The sequence below is a fragment of the Dasypus novemcinctus genome, chromosome 5, assembly GCF_030445035.2.
Source record: "Dasypus novemcinctus isolate mDasNov1 chromosome 5, mDasNov1.1.hap2, whole genome shotgun sequence".
NCBI classification, from domain to species: domain Eukaryota; kingdom Metazoa; phylum Chordata; class Mammalia; order Cingulata; family Dasypodidae; genus Dasypus; species Dasypus novemcinctus.
Genome location: NC_080677.1, coordinates 67,562,594 through 67,580,081, shown reverse-complemented (window position 1 = coordinate 67,580,081; position 17,488 = coordinate 67,562,594). Strand labels below are relative to the sequence as shown.

Genomic DNA, 17,488 nt, shown 5'->3' with positions numbered 1-17,488 from the left:
TACTTTTGCAGACTTAGAGCAGAGCTGGTCCATTAGATAGGGAATATAATATTGTCGCTCCAGCTGCTACTCATAGGCAGTGTTCTGTTAACTGAGCTTTGTAATCCCAGGAGGTAGTAAGTATTCAGTAAATAACAGTCTGACTAACTGAAGTGAAATAAAGCAACTATGTTCATTTTATTCAAAGATTCCCTGAGTGCCTAGTATTTTTCAGACAATGGAAAAATATCAGTGAAAAAGACAGATAGGATCACTACCCTAAAAATATCTAGCAGTAAAGATTAAAGTAAAGAAATGACTACTTTAATCATAACTATGAGGAAAGTATAAGGTGATAGTATGGGCATGTAACTGGATCTGAGAACTCCATCAATTTAGCAACTGATGCATTTGGTACTTATTTTTTTATATATATATTTTTTTATTTTTTTTTATTTTTCAAAGATACTTAGATTTTGTAAAATGCTAAATAAAATAAATATAAGGGATCCCCATATGCCCCACTCCCCACACCTCCCACCCTTCCTCATATTAACAACTTCTTTCATTAGTGTGGTATATTTATTGCAATTGATGAACACATTTTGGAGCATTGCAACTAATCATGGATTATAGTTTACATTGTAGTGTTACCAGATTTTGTCTAGGTTCTTGACTATGCTGCAGAAATGAATTTTAAGAATATGTCAGGTAAGTTAAACCAGTAACTTATTAAGGTAGGGAGGGAAGAGAAATGGGAAAAAATAACATTTTCCCAGGTAGAAAGGATTGGGCTGAAAAGCGATAAAGCAGGCTGATTCACGGGCTACAGTCTCCCATTATAGATTATAAATGCCCGGGTTTTACTTGTGTGTTGATCCATGTGAGGGGGACACAGAGAGAACAGGGCACAGAAGGCAGGAACAGGGTGAGGAACAGCACTGGGACTGGCACCAGAACAGGGCAAAGGCAAGAGATCAAGAGGTCTTCGTGCTTGTTTTTTAAACCATTAATTATTCTACCTCTCTGCCAATGGCAGGGGAGGAGTCCCAGCTGTTTGCTGTTTTTATTGATTATCCCACCCATCAATCTCCCAGGAGGGCCCAATGATAAAGTCCTTGGGGAATACCTTGGGCTTCTCCTGGCTTCCTGAGGAAATCTTGTTCTGAGAGGCAGAATCTTGGGGGGCGACAGGAGATTGGGCTTCTGGCAGCCATCTTGGGATTATTAATGTCCATGTGGACTTTTTGCCAGGTTCCAGATCCATCTATTGATATTGATTTCCTGTCTTACTAGACAGCTTCAGTAATTTATACTCTCTTCCACCCAATTCAGTAGCTTATGGCCATATCAGAGAGACTGTGCAGGTAACCATGTTAAGTCAGTCTTTGTTCTTAGATAATGCTGTCATCTCCCATTTTCACTTGAATTTCATAATTTATGAATGCCTTTTGATCCATATGGAGCCTGAGACTACACAGTTGCAAAGTCAAAGGCATGATTTAGCTCTCTAAATTTTGAATATTCTGATTCCAACTATATCTCCTTGTTAATGCTTCCTGACTCCCCTTATTATGATCCTCACCAAACCCTCCGTTTACTGATGCCAAGTTGGCACAGAGTTAATATTCCCTATTTCCAAAGAGAAGAAAAAGAGAAAATAGATTTCTATGTACAATTTAAGAAAGACTTCAATGTATTGCCAGATACCCATGAAATTTTCTGAAGACATGGGGGACAAATTTTCCATCTTTAGATACAGGGTATTTAGACACATCTTGTCAGCTTTCAGCCTCTAAGTAAAAATTACAGAGACACTGAGTTTCTCCAAAAATCAAGGAAGAAAATTCTAATCCTTATCTGAGGTCAGATGGCCCATATATATGGGAGGGGCTCCCCATTGTGGAATTTATGCTTTATACAAGTAATTGAGTAGTTAAATGTGAAGAGAGAATTCTGGACTGGGAAGAAAGTTAGGTAAGACTCATGTTAGGTTCTCAAATTCTAATAACTCAATATATTTAAAATATGAACTTCTGAGCTAGAAATTTTCCAGAAATAGTTTGGATGCTACAATCAACTAATTCATTACATTTTGGAAGCATTCTTAAGAGACCAAGACCACGGATACCTAATTTCACTCTCCTCAAGTCACTGGAGGAGATAGAAAAGTACCACACATGTAAGCCATGACTTGATGGTGGAATATTAAGAGAAAACCAATTTAGAAAAAAAAATATTTCTAGACAAGTTAAGCTATTTCTTTCCTGGGAAAAATGATTGAAACAGCAAATTAATTTTCATATGTTAATTCTAAAATCTATGTGATGAGTTATTACATGACTTATCTATGTTTAATGTTTAAATTTGCTTGCAAAATTCTCCTTGAGAGATAAAACATGAAACAAAAACACTTTAGTTTTTCATTTCAAAGGTACTATTTGAATGTGCATATTTTTCTTCTGCTTCCCTCTTCTACTTTTTAAAGATTCCTGTGATTACATTGAATCTACCTGGATAATCCAGGATGATTTCCATATTTTAAATTCAGCTGATTAGCAACCTTAATTTCATTTGCATTCTTTTATTTCCTTTGTCATATAACGTAATATTCCCGTGCTTTCTGGATTAAGACAGGGGCAATTTGGAAAGCCATTATTCTGTCAATCACAAACAGCAAATGTCAGAATCTGATTTGTAGTTAAGTAAAATTTTATAAAAAATACTAAAGATGGCCACAATATTTTTATGTTGAAAAATATGTTTTAATACAATTGGTATGGAATTTTATTGGTTGACATATTTTATTCAAGAAAATTCTTTTCTTGAGAGAAAATTATTTTAGGACTTTTTATATACTTTTTGAAAGGATGCAAAGTAGCATTTATTAAGTAGTTTATTATGTGATTTTGGGGTCAATGCATTATAAAAGATTTTCTTAAAAAGAAGTATATAAAAATCCAAAATATCATTAAAATTTTCATTGTTGCATAACCCAAAACTAAAAATTTTAAGACAAAATAACCTCATTCTACATAAGTAGAAGTGATTAAAAAAACTCATTTTACTGCTTGACTCTGATTAACTGCTTATCTTTCCTGAAAGAAGATAGTGAATGCTCAGAGGGCAAACCCCACAAAATATTAAACAGAATGTTTAGAATTCTACTTAATGTAGCTTATGTTTGATTATCTAGCTGTTTTAATTATAACATCAAGTATGATAGATACAGAAATTCCATTTTCTCTAGGATAAATGTGTATATTCTTTTAATACAGTAGGGAAGTAAACAAACATTAGAATTTAAACAGTTAAGACTTTTACTGGTTGAGCTTAGGGTTGACAGTTTTAATTTTTTCTTTTCCTTCATCATCTTGCTTTCATCTGATTCATTAGCCTAATTTGATTGCTAGGGAAATGTTACCTTTAATATTTAATTTTTCTGGCATGAATGCCATTGTTGGTTTTAATTTCCCTGAAAACATTTTTACAAAATCATTAGTAGACATACTCATTGCCACATCTACCCAATTGTGGGGCTCTCCATATCCACCATCACCACCATTGTTTTTAAGATCAAGAAACCACATTCCGCCATCTTCACCTGATAGTTCAAACTGATAGATTGCTTGAGTGGCTTTGACATCATCACTGAGAGATTCCTTAACAATTCTAAATGTTTGTTCCTCAGCTCCAGAAAATTATTTTGGTTGTGGCTGCTGCACAGAAAATTATTTTGCTGTGGCTTCTTTAAATCCTGGAACAGCACCGTGTGATTTCATTTTCTTGGCAACTGTATCTTGAAGTTCATCTAAGAAGAAATCTGGTACCAAACGATGGCTTGATTTAACAGTGTAGACATAAAAATTTTTTATTCCTTCTTCTAGGACATTTTCATCAATGAAAAAGTTGTAAGAAGTGGATATGACTCAAGCAATTGGGCTCCCATCTACCATATAAGAGGTCCAGGGTTCAATGCCCTGGGTCTCCTGGTGAAGGCAAGCTGGCCCATATGGCAAGCTGGCCCATGTAGAGTGCTGGCCTACAAAGACTGGCACAGCAAGATGACCAACAAAAAGAGAAACAGAGAAGAGTCAATAAGAGACATATCAGATCAGGGAGATGAGGTGTGCAAGAGATTGATCACCTCTCTTTCACTCTGGAAGGACCCAGGATTGGTTCCTGGAGCTGCCTAATGAGAATACAAGCAAACACAGAAGAACACACAGCAAATGGACACAGAGAGCAGACAACAGGAAATAAATAAATAAATTGTAAAACAAAAACAAAGTTGCCACTAAAATTTTTTGACTTTTTGAAAATGGAATGTGCAGCATTTGCAATGATATCAGCTTTTCTACATTGGCTGTCAATAGCAAATCCTCCCAGCATATCCATAGCAGCAGTGTGTATGGCCATTTTAGTCTGTAAGGCATTGACTGCAATTTGACCTTTAAATTCCTCTGCCTTTACAAGAACACATATAGACATATCATACTTAGCAATGGTATAAGCACAGTATTGTTTAAACCACAAAGCATTTAGGTTGAGTGGGCTAAGATTGAGGACATGAGTAATTTCACTCTTTTTCAAATAAGGGATATATGCTTTAGGCATAAAATAGGTACGTGTGATGTTGACATTCATCATCAAATCCACTCTCTTTGTAGGTGTTTCCAATGTGTTGGTCAAGCTAATAGCACAAGCATTATTCACCAAAATATCTACACCTCCAAATTTCCCAACTGCTTTCTCTACTGCATCACTGATAAACTGTTCATCTCTCACATCCACAACACATGGAAAGACCTATCCTCCAGCTGCTTCAATTTCTTTAGCAGCAAAGAGAATGTGCCTGGAAGTTTGGGTATACCTTGGTGGTCTTCACAGCAATGATGATATTTGCTCCATCTTTGGCTGCTTTAATGCAATAGCCTTGCCAATACCACAGCACGCACCTGTAATAAAAATGGTACATCCATTCTTATTAATTAAGTAGCCATAAACAGTACAAAACAACTGAATATGCTAAAACCTAATAAGACTTTATTTATAAGAACAGATATCAGGCTGAATTTGGCCACTGGTTGCTGACTCCTGGTTGGAGCAAAGATTGTTACTGATTACACAGACAGGATTCAGATATGTTCATGGATCATTCTGAAAATGTCTTTGAAAGCATATGAATATGCACGTTTTTGTAAATGCATGTGTGTGAGATGCTGAATAGATATGAATTAGTGTGTTAGTGTGTGCAGATGTGGAAGAGAATAGTTTAGTGTGGAGCGTGTATACATACTTAAAATCATATTTATGTGGAGAAAAGTTAAATCTTCTATTGTTTGAAAGATCCTAGACTCAAAAAATAAAATGAAATCACAGAAATATCCCTGAATTGTAAAACCCTAGAAATCCCCAATATGACTGTCTTTTTTCTTAATGCAGTCCCTTTCCTGCTAATAAATAATAATAATCCATTGCATTTTAAATATCTCTAGTGCAATTTTTTTTTCAGGGCCCTTTCTTTACCTTAACATGAGGATGAAAGTGAAAGGAAAAGCAGGAGGGAGATATTTGAGAGGGAGGTTGATAAGGAGAATGATAACTTTCTTTTTGTATAGTTCTACAATCATCCCATGGCATTTAGAGAATTTAGAGTTAACACATTGAACAAAATACTTACCCTTCTACTAATTTTAACTGCTAATTTTAACCTCCTATCTGCGAAACTGCATACTCTATGTGCAAATCCCAAAGTAGAAACTAAACTCTACCCATCTGAACTCACTTTATTATTTCCATCATTAATTGGTGGCTCCAAAGGTATAAAAATAGTGTAACCATAATTTCACCTTCTGAATAGAATATAAATATAAGCTTGTCTTTTTTCTTTATTTATTTTAATTACCTGTGCTACGATAAAGCCATTACTAAATGCAGGTGTTTCTTTCTGACTTTTAGCCAGCTTCTATTTCACTTGGTTGAATTGGAGTAACTCATCACAAGTGGGCCTTTTTTTGCTTAAACTATTTCTTTAAAATGAAGATAAATTAATAACTGTCTAAATATAATTTTTTTTTCTGAGCCTTTTCGTGATTTAATTCCCCTTTCTATGTAGTCCTAGTCATTTATTAACAATTATAAGCAACACTTCAGAAGTGGACCTACTTGTTAAATTTGTCAGATATTTCAAATTAGCTTTTCAGAGAAATATAACAATGGATTTTGATAATGTTTAAAATCCTACACTGATGATTTAGGATTACAGTAAAAATGTTACTATTTTTTTTAAGAAAAAATAATGAAAGCAACATACTCAGAATAACATCAAACAACTTAATTTTGGGGAACTTTTTAAATAGTTAACAGTCAGAGTATATTGTGTACACTTAATAAGCCATAAAAATATTTCCTTCCTAAATGCTGAAAAAAAATTAGAATAGATCTAAATCTAGAGTTCTGGTTCATCTAAACTGGTAATAGTACCTCTAGAGTAATTGTTGAGACACTTTTACTTTGTTTCATTCTTCTCCTTATTGAACTGCATACATCAATTCTTGATTGCAGTAAGAGAGTTCAGAGAGATAATAACAATTGTTACCTAAGGAAGAAGATACAGTTTTAATTCTTATTTAAATTTTCTGGAAAAATAAAAATTTGACATGGTTCTGATTGAATCTGGTTCCAGAAATTGGTAAAATGTGTGAGTCAGTCTTGGGCTTGAATGTGCTCTAAGACACAGAGAATAATCTTTAACAAACAGTAAGAAAGAAAATCTCTTAGCTTTAGGAGTCCCAATTATATTGACACTATTTATTGATAACATTTTATGGAAAGAGAAACAAATTCCATTCAGTTTGAAGGCTGAGAACATTATTCATCACGGCACACTCTATAATTATAAAGAAAAGACTCTTAGGCTTAAAAAATTGTAGAGTGAATATTTTATTGCATTTTTAATATTAATATGGGGGCATTTTCGGGACTTGGAGTTGTCTTGAAGGACATTGCAAAGACAGATACAGGCCATTGTATACCCTGCCATACCCTACAGAATGGAGTGGGAGAGAGTATAAACTACAATGTAAACTATAATCCAAGCTGTGTGGCAATGCCCCAAAATGTGTTCATCAATTGCAATATATGTACCACACTAATGAAGGAAGTTGTTAATGTGGGGAAAAGTGGAAGATGTGGAGAGTGGGGCATATGGGAATCCTTTATATTTTTTTATGTAACATTTTAAGTAATCTAAATATCTTTTAAAAATAAATAAAATGTATATTTTATAAAAGAAGGAAAAAGAAAAATGGAGAGGAGCATGAACTGTGCCTAAGATTCAATAAAGAAAATATATAAAAACTGTAAATTAAGCATCTGCTTAGACTTATAATCTGAAGATAAGGTAATCTCCCTTTGGTTATAATTAGTAACCCTTGTAAATGTCTTGCATTTGAGCCAGGCTTCAAATGCATCTGTCCTTTTTTATGAACTGATATCACTCATGAAAGATGATTACTAGCATTATTTCATGTATAAGCCCCAAGAAAAAACATATTGCATTAAGATATTTTTGTTTTTTTTCCTATTTTTGCATATATTTTTGTAGGTTTTGAAGAGACAGGAAGGGATAGTTAACCAGAGGGAAATAGGGAGAGGGATGTACCTGTCATTACTTTTATATATTTGAAAAGAAAGTTCCTATGAATCAACCCATCAAGAATTCTGATTAAGAGATAACTACTAAGAAGAAGGGAGTCCAGGGAAGGTAGAAAGAATTGAAAGAATACTATAAACCTTTGAAAGTGCTTAATTTACTCACATCCTTCCATTCTTCATTAATTCATCTACTCAATTCAGTTGGCAAATGCTGATTACTACTCAATGAACTATCCTAGGAACTCAGGATTAATAAACGAAGAGAAAAGACAAAAATCTCTACCTACCATTACAGATCTTATAGTCTAGGGAAGAAGTCAAACAAATAGAGATTACACAATGCATAATACATCTGATGGTAATAAATATTATGGAAAAAAGTAAATCAGAAAAGGAAGACACATAGTACATGGAAGGCGGACCTGTGGGGACAGGGCCAGGGTCATGTGGGTGTGAGAGCAAATGTGATGATGAACGTCATAGAAATCCTTTTTTTTTTTTTAAGATTTATTTATTTAATTCCCCCCCTCCCCCGGTTGTCTGTTCTCTGTGTCTATTTGCTGCGTCTTGTTTCTTTGTCCGCTTCTGTTGTCGTCAGCGGCACAGGAAGTGTGGGTGGCGCCATTCCTGGGCAGGCTGCACTTTTTTCGCGCTGGGCGGCTCTCCTTACAGGGCGCACTCCTTGCGCGTGGGGCTCCCCTACGCGGGGGACACCCCTGCGTGGCGCGGCACTCCTTGCGCGCATCAGCGCTGCGCATGGGCCAGCTCCACACGGGTCAAGGAGGCCCGGGGTTTGAACTGCGGACCTCCCATGTGGTAGACGACGCCCTAACCACTGGGCCAAGTCCGTTTTCCATAGAAATCCTTGTTTCCTTATGGTTACCTACAGAAACAGGAATAAAGAACATAATGAGATTAGACCTGGTAGTTTCATGTCTGATAGTCATTTTTAAGATAGCACAAAAACCTTTGTTGAACATTTGCTTCTCATTTCAGTCTCAGTTTTTTCCAGTGTCTTGAAGCAGCTAACTTAACACTCACTGAGTGGTAAGGTTGTTGATTTTGCTTTTTTGTTATATTATATGCTGCTGTAAAGAACTAGGGACAGATCTAAGATTTTACCCTACTTGCAAGCTAACATTTAAACCTGTCACAATTTTAAAGATGCTGGCAGAAGACACAAGATTCCCATGCCAGAGTCAAAGGAAGTTCTTACTCACTGAAAAGCAGTCAACATGAGCTTCGGATTCACATCTGTTTTACTTGACCCTCCCCCTCCAAGTACCACAGGGGATGATGCACATACAATGTGTTTGTGTCTTAGCTGTGGAAACCCAAGTATAGGAACCACCAATCTTGCAAGGGGGCTGCTGGCAAACCTGTCCAACCTGTGCCCCAGAGGAAGGTATTGTCTTTACTATCCTAGTAAGGAACTAATCTGTTCTCTGCCCCCTATCATTCAAGGGTATTTTGAAATGATAGTCCAGAACATAAGCTGTCTATGTCTCTTTTCAAGAAATACAAGTAACTCATTGTATTAGTCAGCCAAAGGGATGCTGATCCAAAGTACCAGAAATCTGTTGGCTTTTATAAAGAGTATTTATTAGGGGTAAATGCTTACAGTTACAAGGCCCTAAAGAGTCCAACTCAAGGTACCATAAGAGGTACTTTCTCACCCAAGTCACTTGCCACGTGTTGAAGCAAGAGGGCCGGCGATCTCTGTGAGGTTTCAGCCTTTCTCTCTTTCAGAGGCAGACTAGCATAGGGCTTCTTTCTTCCCAGGTTCAGTTGCAAAATATCAAGCCAGTGGCTCATCTCTCCTCCTGGGGCTGCAGGATCAAAGTTCTCTCTGCCATGTCTATGAAGCTCTCTCTCTCTTCCTTTGTATCCTCTTCTGTGTGTGCCTGTTTATATCAGCCCACCAAGGAGGTGGGGACTCAACCCTGAGTCACGCCCTGCTGAAGTGGTCAGAATCAAAGTCTTAATCTTAACAGGTAATTTAATCAAGACATGTCTTTTGAATCTAATGCATTCAAAGGGTATCACACCCAGAGGAACAAACCAGTTTATAAACATCATCTTTCTCTTTTTTGGGGTACACAAAATAATATACCTTTTACTTTGGGGTACACCTATGAAGAATCATCTCCCAACAGATGCATGATTGTTCACTATGCAACCTCATTATGCAAATGGTCAAAATTTTCTTGCATGCCTTGAGATTTGCAATTGACTTTCATCTCTTTAGTCTTCCTCTCTCTTGGTCAGAATATCTTAACTTCAGATTCCAGTTCTTAGATTCTGTGGATCTTCCAAATCCAGGACTTCATATATCATATCTCCATATATTTATTTATAAGTAAATAAAATTAAATCAAAAGTGTATTAAAATGGAAGACCTTCATTTTATAGAAATCATGAAGGAGCTGAAGTTTGAATCCCCATATGATGTGTTTTCCTTTATTTTTTGAAAATATCTACTTTATAATTTCTTTACTAGGTTTAAAAAAGGGATGTGAAAAATAATTTATTATAGTGTATTAATAACAGATGATGGACTTTATTTGTAGAAGTAAACGAGTCATAACAGCGAATTGAAAAAATTGTTTTGAGGAAGGTAAAGCCTCTTTTGAGATGTCTATTGACCTCTATTTAGTTCAGAACACAACTCTATCCTTGGGTAGAGTATAGGGCCTCAGGTGTAAGAAGCAGACCCAAGGGATTTAGACTTGCTTCATCCTACACAGTTCTGTTTATTTTTGTGTTAAATATTAGATCACTACCAAAGAGTTCATTGAATTAAGAGCTTTGCAGCTATGAGAAGGGAAAAAAACCATCAACAATGTAAAAATATGTAAAGGTCACTGGCCTAATTTATTTATCACATGGAGCTGTTCTGTACCTTGATTTCTTCCCTTTTCTCTCTTGTTTGTTTAAGCATCATTAATTAAGGAGGCAGTTTATGGCCTACAACATTTCTGTCTATGTGTCTGGTTAACCATGGAACTAAGTTTCTGAACCAAGTGTACCTCAGTAAAATCTGGAAAAAGTAAATTAGTCATGGTGGTTAGTGATTTATATTCTAGAGAAAAATTATTTATAAAAGTAGTGAGTAAATATATTTAAAATATTTAGATTATCTGAAGAGGATATTTCATTCCTTTCACTTAAGGAGCATTTACTGCTTATTTCAGCATAATTAGAAGAAACATATTTTCTATTATATTTTGTGTGACAGATTGTAGCACCCATGAGCATTGGAAACTTGTGACAATTATGACTGCAAATACTGTTATCAGAATCAAGAATCACAGGCATCATTGGAAGGAATTTACACTTTAACTTCCCAGCAAAATTGATTCTTCTTTCTACGACTGTATTCCCAGAATACGTAATTATTTCAACCCAATAACAAATACCAAAGTCTTCATTCTTAGTGATTCAGTCATTAGAATTCATAACAGAAAGAAACTTGATTATAATTATAATATTCAATCAGGAATTAATAATCCTCAGGGAAAAAACTATATCTGTCATTTCTTTAGGATTTATTTAATCTAAAAAATGCATTATAAAAGAGTATGCTTTTTTCCCCAAGCAATTATGTTGCAAAAGTTCAAAGCTAATTTTAATCTGATTATTATCTTAAGGAAAAAGAAACTTTTAGTAATTAAACAATTTCAATGTTTTTGATGTTCATAAAAATTCAAACTAAAGTATACATGTTCGACAGTAAATTCTTCCCAGGCAGGCTCCCACTGCTTGCCCCACCTTCAGGGCACGTTTTCCTTTAGGAGGCATGATCACTTATGTGCTAAACATATTCTCTGTCTAACTTGGTTGACAGCTTTGACTCCTGTCTAGTGCTAGGCTGCATCCCTCCAGGAGTTTCACAAATAAATCCCTTCTTCTACTGCCTATTAAAGTAGGAAGTCAATGTTTTTCTCTCTATGTGTAGGTGTCCAAGAAGAGTTTTCAAGAAAAACTGTAAACTAAGTACTGTTTGAGATTAATACTAGTTCCAATTTCAAGAATGTAAAGTTGTCATTCTGGATCACACAGAAAATGAAAAATGATAATATAAATTTAATTTAGACATATAAAAAACACCATATGTTTTACATAGGAACTGCTTTACAGTAAGGACTATATGACCTAAATATTAAATAAACTTCAAACTTTTGTCTCATCAATTTTATGTCAAATTATTTTGTCTATTTCTAATTTGCTTATCAAGAGGTTGTAGTGAATGTGTTAGTATCTGCTCTATTTGTCTATCATTTTATTTTGTCTCTATTTTATTGTTCACACATTGTTATTGAAGAAAATCAACTTTATATTTCTTGAATCAATTTTGATATTGCATATTTTCATATAAAATTGACCATTGTATATCTATACTTTATATGTGTATAAAATTTATATATGAAATATTCTTAATTTTTAAAATAACTTCTCAATTTAAAATGCTGTTTATTTGCGTTTCTCATTTTTATCATCAATTTGCCAAAGATTTGAAAATATAACTTTTTTATAAACTTCTTTTGATTGCAATTTATAGTTTTATTAAGATGTCTTTTTTTCTAGTTTTGAACCAAAATATGCAAAACTTGTGAAATGCTGCCAACTTCAGAAGGAAATTTATAACTTCATATCCATACATTAGAAAATAGAAAGTAAGTAAATTAAGTACATATTCATCTCTGTTAAATATCCACCCAAAAAGTAAACTAAAAAATATAAAATATGGATAGAAATTAATGAAATTGAAAACAAATATACAGACAATGAACAATATTAATAAAAAGGGTGAGTTCTTCCAAATTATTAATAAAGGAAAGCAATAAAACAGATGAACAGGAAAAAAGAAACCAATAAAACAGATTAAGGGATAATTACTAAATTTCCTTCAAATATTTTAAAACTACAATAAAATATTATGAATAACTTTATGCTATTAGCCATAAACTATTTTATTATGTAGTTTCCTAGACAGATATGCATTGCCAAAACTGACCCAAGAAAAACTGAAATCTAATACTCACATAACTGTTAAATTAAATTAATCCATAAATGTGGTTTTTCCAGCCTGAAAGGAAACTCTGGGTCAGATGGTTCTACTGGTGAATAAATAATACCAATTTTACACAGACTCTTGCAGAGAATAAAATTGTTATGATACCAGCATAAACGTAATATCTAAAAATTATTCAATACTGTGCAGATATAAATACTTCCCAAATTAATTTATGCTTTTAGTGTAACCATAAACAATGTTCCAAACTTTTTTTTCATGTTTGTGGGGAACTTCATAAGGTGGTTTTAAATGTATATGAAATTCTGAAGGCTAAGAACATTTAGGACATTCATGAAATAGTAGAATAATCAAAGAGGATTTGACTACTGTATATCCAAATGTAGATAAAATTGGTCTATGAATTCAGTCATTAAGACTGTGTGCTATTGTTTCAAAAATAGACAAACAAACCAGTGGAATTGAAAAGAGAGTGCAGAAATAGCCCCGGTGCCTGATTTAAGTGAGAAAGTATCATCACAAAACATTGGGAAAGGATGGTCATTTTCAATTAATGATGATAGATAATTGGATTACCTTATAGCAGAAAATGAAATCCAATGCTTACCTTACATGATATATAAAAATTAAATTACATATATATTATAGATTGATATATAAAAATCTAAATAATTTTGCAGATGCCAATATAAGAGACTATCTTCAAGGCCTTGAAGTAGGTAAACATTTATTAAATGAGAACTATTAGAAAGTACTCAATATAACATAAAAGACTAACAAATTGATGTACATTAAATTAAGAACATCTGTACATCTAAAGACACCATTAAGAGAATAAAATTCCAACCACAAAATTAAGAAATATATGCATTTGCAGTACCTATGGAAGCCTGTGCCTAGAATATATGATTAATTAACATATAATTACAATTAATATATAATTATAGGATATGATAAATAATGCAATAGAAATATGTGCAAGAGACAGGCATTTAACAACAATATTTTAAATACAAAGTATTTTATTTATAGAATGGAATATTATGCATCATTAAAAATCAAAAAACTACAACTATATGCAACAACACAAATGGATCTAGAAACACAGATTTGAGTGAAGAATCCAAACCCAAAGGAATATATAAAAGAAAGTGCAAAACCAAGCCACTGATTTTAGGGATTTTAGAGCTGTAAAGAAACGCAACTACAAGGATATAATTACTATATATGTCAAGATAGTAGCAACATTAAATGAGAGAAGAAGAAGATAGTGATTGAGAGAGGTTTGAGAGGAGTTTGGTATACTAGAAGTAAAGTATTCCTTGACCTGCCTCTTGTATTGTTTACCTACTACATGTTTATTTGTGATATATTATTAAATTGTAACATCCTGTGTTGTACTCTTTATGTTATATTATTTTATGCAAAACACATGGGTTAAAAGAGAGAGGGGATATAAGGAGGGAGAGAATTTGAGCAAGAACAATAACTCTACAAGAGAAGTTAGTATTTCTGCATGACTTCCACAAAACATATCTGATATATTAATATTGGTATATTTAATTTGAGTTTCAAGGTTTCCCAATTTTTAACCTTAATCCTAGTTTACATTTAGCAATAATCAGAAATTTCTAAAACCTGAATTATCTATTAGTAATCTCCATATATATCAACATCAAACATGATATTTATAGCTTTGGCTAGTTATTAGCATTTTTCACTTCATACAATGCCAAATTCCCTTGCTAGCTTCCCAGGAAAGTCCGAAAGTATGATTTAAATGTTACCAAAATGCACTGTGCAATCTTTGTTGGGTGTAATCCCTGAAAGAGAAAAATTATCTGTCTTTGTCTGTTGGGTCCTACATCTGAACCCATATGGGCCAATAAACCTGATGACTAATGGATGCTATTTTGGGTCATAGTGGGTTTTTTTTGTGCTCTTTGTTTGTTTGTTTAGAAGGAACTGGAGATTGAACCTAGGACCTTATACATAGGAAGCAGGCACTCAACCACTTGAGCTATATCCACTCCCTAGGTCATAATGTTTTAATCCGTGAGATTTTTACATCACTGAATACAAAATAATGAGGCAAAATTCCTCAAATAATGAATATTTGAAAATATTTAATTCCTTTTTTTTTTTTTTTTTGAGATAACAGGACCAGGGATTGAACCTAGGGCTTTGTATGAGGGAGGCCAGCACTCAACCACTGAGCCACATCGGCTCCCCTGTGTTGGCTCCCTTGTCTATTTGCTCGTTTCTTCATTGTTTTGCTCGTTGTTTGATTGTTTTCTTAAGTAGACATCAGGAACCGAGCCCAGACCTCCCACAGGGGAGACAGGTGCTCTACTACTTGAGCCATATCTGCTCTCTCCATTGATTTTTAAATCTATTTGAGAATGAAAGTCTTTCCTTAGAGGAAAGAACACTTGTGTGCAAGCTAGATATGAAAAAAAGATAAAAAGGAAGGGTTCTCTAGTTTTCCTTTTTAAAGGGGTGAGCAGACTCAAAACTTCCACTTTGCCTTCCACAATGCAAAGAGCACAGTTTGAAATAATTCCATTCATACATATGCTCAAAGTTCAAAATTTAAGTACAAATATAACACAATCTCAGTGGAATCACTATAAGGAATCGTTCACTTGGAAATTAAATTTATCATTTTGGTGACACAGTCACTTTTCAGTTCATCCCAAATGGTTTATATAGTTTTTGTATACTTTTTGTTTGTGTGATGACCCTCAGGAATTCTCAGCTGTTTTTTAGGAACTAGTGCCAAATCAATAGCTTCATTCAAAACTAAAAATAGGAATGACTTTTAAAACTAGGAAATCTGAGTAATTAAAAGCAAATGATGGGAAGCAGATGTGACTCAAGCAACTGGGCTTCTGCCTACCACAGGGGAGGTCCCAAATTCAGTTCCCAGTGTGCCTCCTGGAGAAGGTGAGCTGGCCTGGCAGCCAGGTGTGGTGAGCTGATGCAACAACAAAAGAGACACAAAGAGGAAAGACAATGAGAGACACAACAAACCAGGGAGCTGTGGTGGCTCAGGTAATTGAGCACCTCTCTTCCACATGGGAGGCCCCAGGTTCAGTTCCCAGTGCTTCCTAAAGAGAAGATGAGCAGACACAGAGAGCACACTGCAAACGGAGACAGCAAGCAGACAGCAACTGCAAGTAATGAAGGGAAGGAAAAATAAATAAACCCTAAAAAAAAAAAAAGTAAATGACAAGAGGAAAGAACTTCACTAGAAGATGAAGTTTGATAACTACTTACTTGACTTTGGTCCCTCCAAAAGCAAGCAAAACATACTGATTTGTACTCAATCATCATAAAAAGTGACAATACCAAGCAAATAAATTCTGGAAGAGAGTTTCCAAGATCATAAAAACCTTGCATTTCATTGAAAAATATTTTTGTTTGGATTCTTAAAAACTAGCTTTGTTTTTATTATTTAAAGGGTTTCTTTATGAATTTGAGTGGCACAAGCTGTGCTGTACTAAAGAAAGTTTGGTCAGTTTTCTTGGCAAGCTGCAAATATAAATATAAAGAATCTTTACCACATTGTTATTTTTTCTTTCCCAATTCTGCTGCTTCATTCAGTTAAAGTAGCAAGCAACCTTTTTTTTTTCCTAGCGCTAGCGGAAAGGAAGTAAAAGATCAAACAAAATAAAGTGAAACCCAACTATAATTTTATTTTAAACCAGAGCTTTACACCACATTTAGAGATGTTACAAATATTTCTCAAGCTCTTTCTGTATGTTGATTATGGTAGTAAATCGTTTGGCAAAATATGTTGCAAAATAATTTGACAGAAAAAAAGGACTTAAAAGGTATTTTGTATGTTCCTACTGGTAAAGGGTACATCAAGAAGTTCAGTTTCTCATATTCCACCCATCTTTATGATTTTTTGTTTTCCTTTCCTTACAAGTCCTCCATATTTTCAATTTTTCAATAATATAATTATTCAAATAGTCACTAATGTCTGTATAAAGAGATATAATGAGAACATCAGGTTTCAGTCATTGAGGGCACATGCTCATTTAATAATTAATTTCTTGATAGAGAAATGGAACCACTTATACAACAACCAAGTTTCTGTGATGATTTTCTGCCAGAGATGTAAATATTAAATAAGGCTTGGGTTTAATTTACGACCTTTTAAAAATTGCCGTTAAATGCACGTTGTACACTCTTCTTAAGCGAGAATTATGTGAAGCAACATAAAAAAGTAAACAGTCTTCCTTCATATTATTTTCTTTAGAAAGCTTGTAAAAAATAAATATCTTTATTCTTTTTTTGTTAATTACTCTGTATATTGAGGCATTTCCAATCTGTGGAATGAGGTTTAAGCTCCATATCACCTGCATAAATTCTTTTTATTTTTCCTATATCAATTTCAATATGCTTTTCTGACATTTATGGACCAGCAAACAGGCTCCCTGTTGGCTAATTTAATACCTACAGATGAAGCTCATTATAAGCATAAAACCTGAATAACTTAGATGGCTAAATGCCTTTCACTTGTTTAGAAGATTTTTCCTAGCTCTAAAGTGCCTGTCATAGTCAGATAGTCACAGTAAATTTTAAACTGAACAAATGAGATAGTGTAACTATCCCCATGTGATGGCTCTAAAGGATTAATCTGTCAGTTAGAGCATTTACTATATTTCTAAAAATGAGGAAAGTTCACATATAAAAGGACAATACTACTGTTACCCTGCTTTAACCTACTTCACTCAATGCATATTAATTTAATACTATAATTTGAACACTTAGGAATATCTCCTATATCAATAGGAGCTCACTAGG

The 17,488-nt window shown here is 34.1% G+C and overlaps 1 pseudogene; it reads right to left on the bottom strand.

Annotated features, from left to right (window-relative positions):
* Positions 1-3,348: 3,348 nt before the first annotated feature.
* Positions 3,349-17,488, bottom strand: part of LOC101423122 (hydroxysteroid dehydrogenase-like protein 2) — a 51,040-nt pseudogene continuing 36,900 nt past the window's right edge.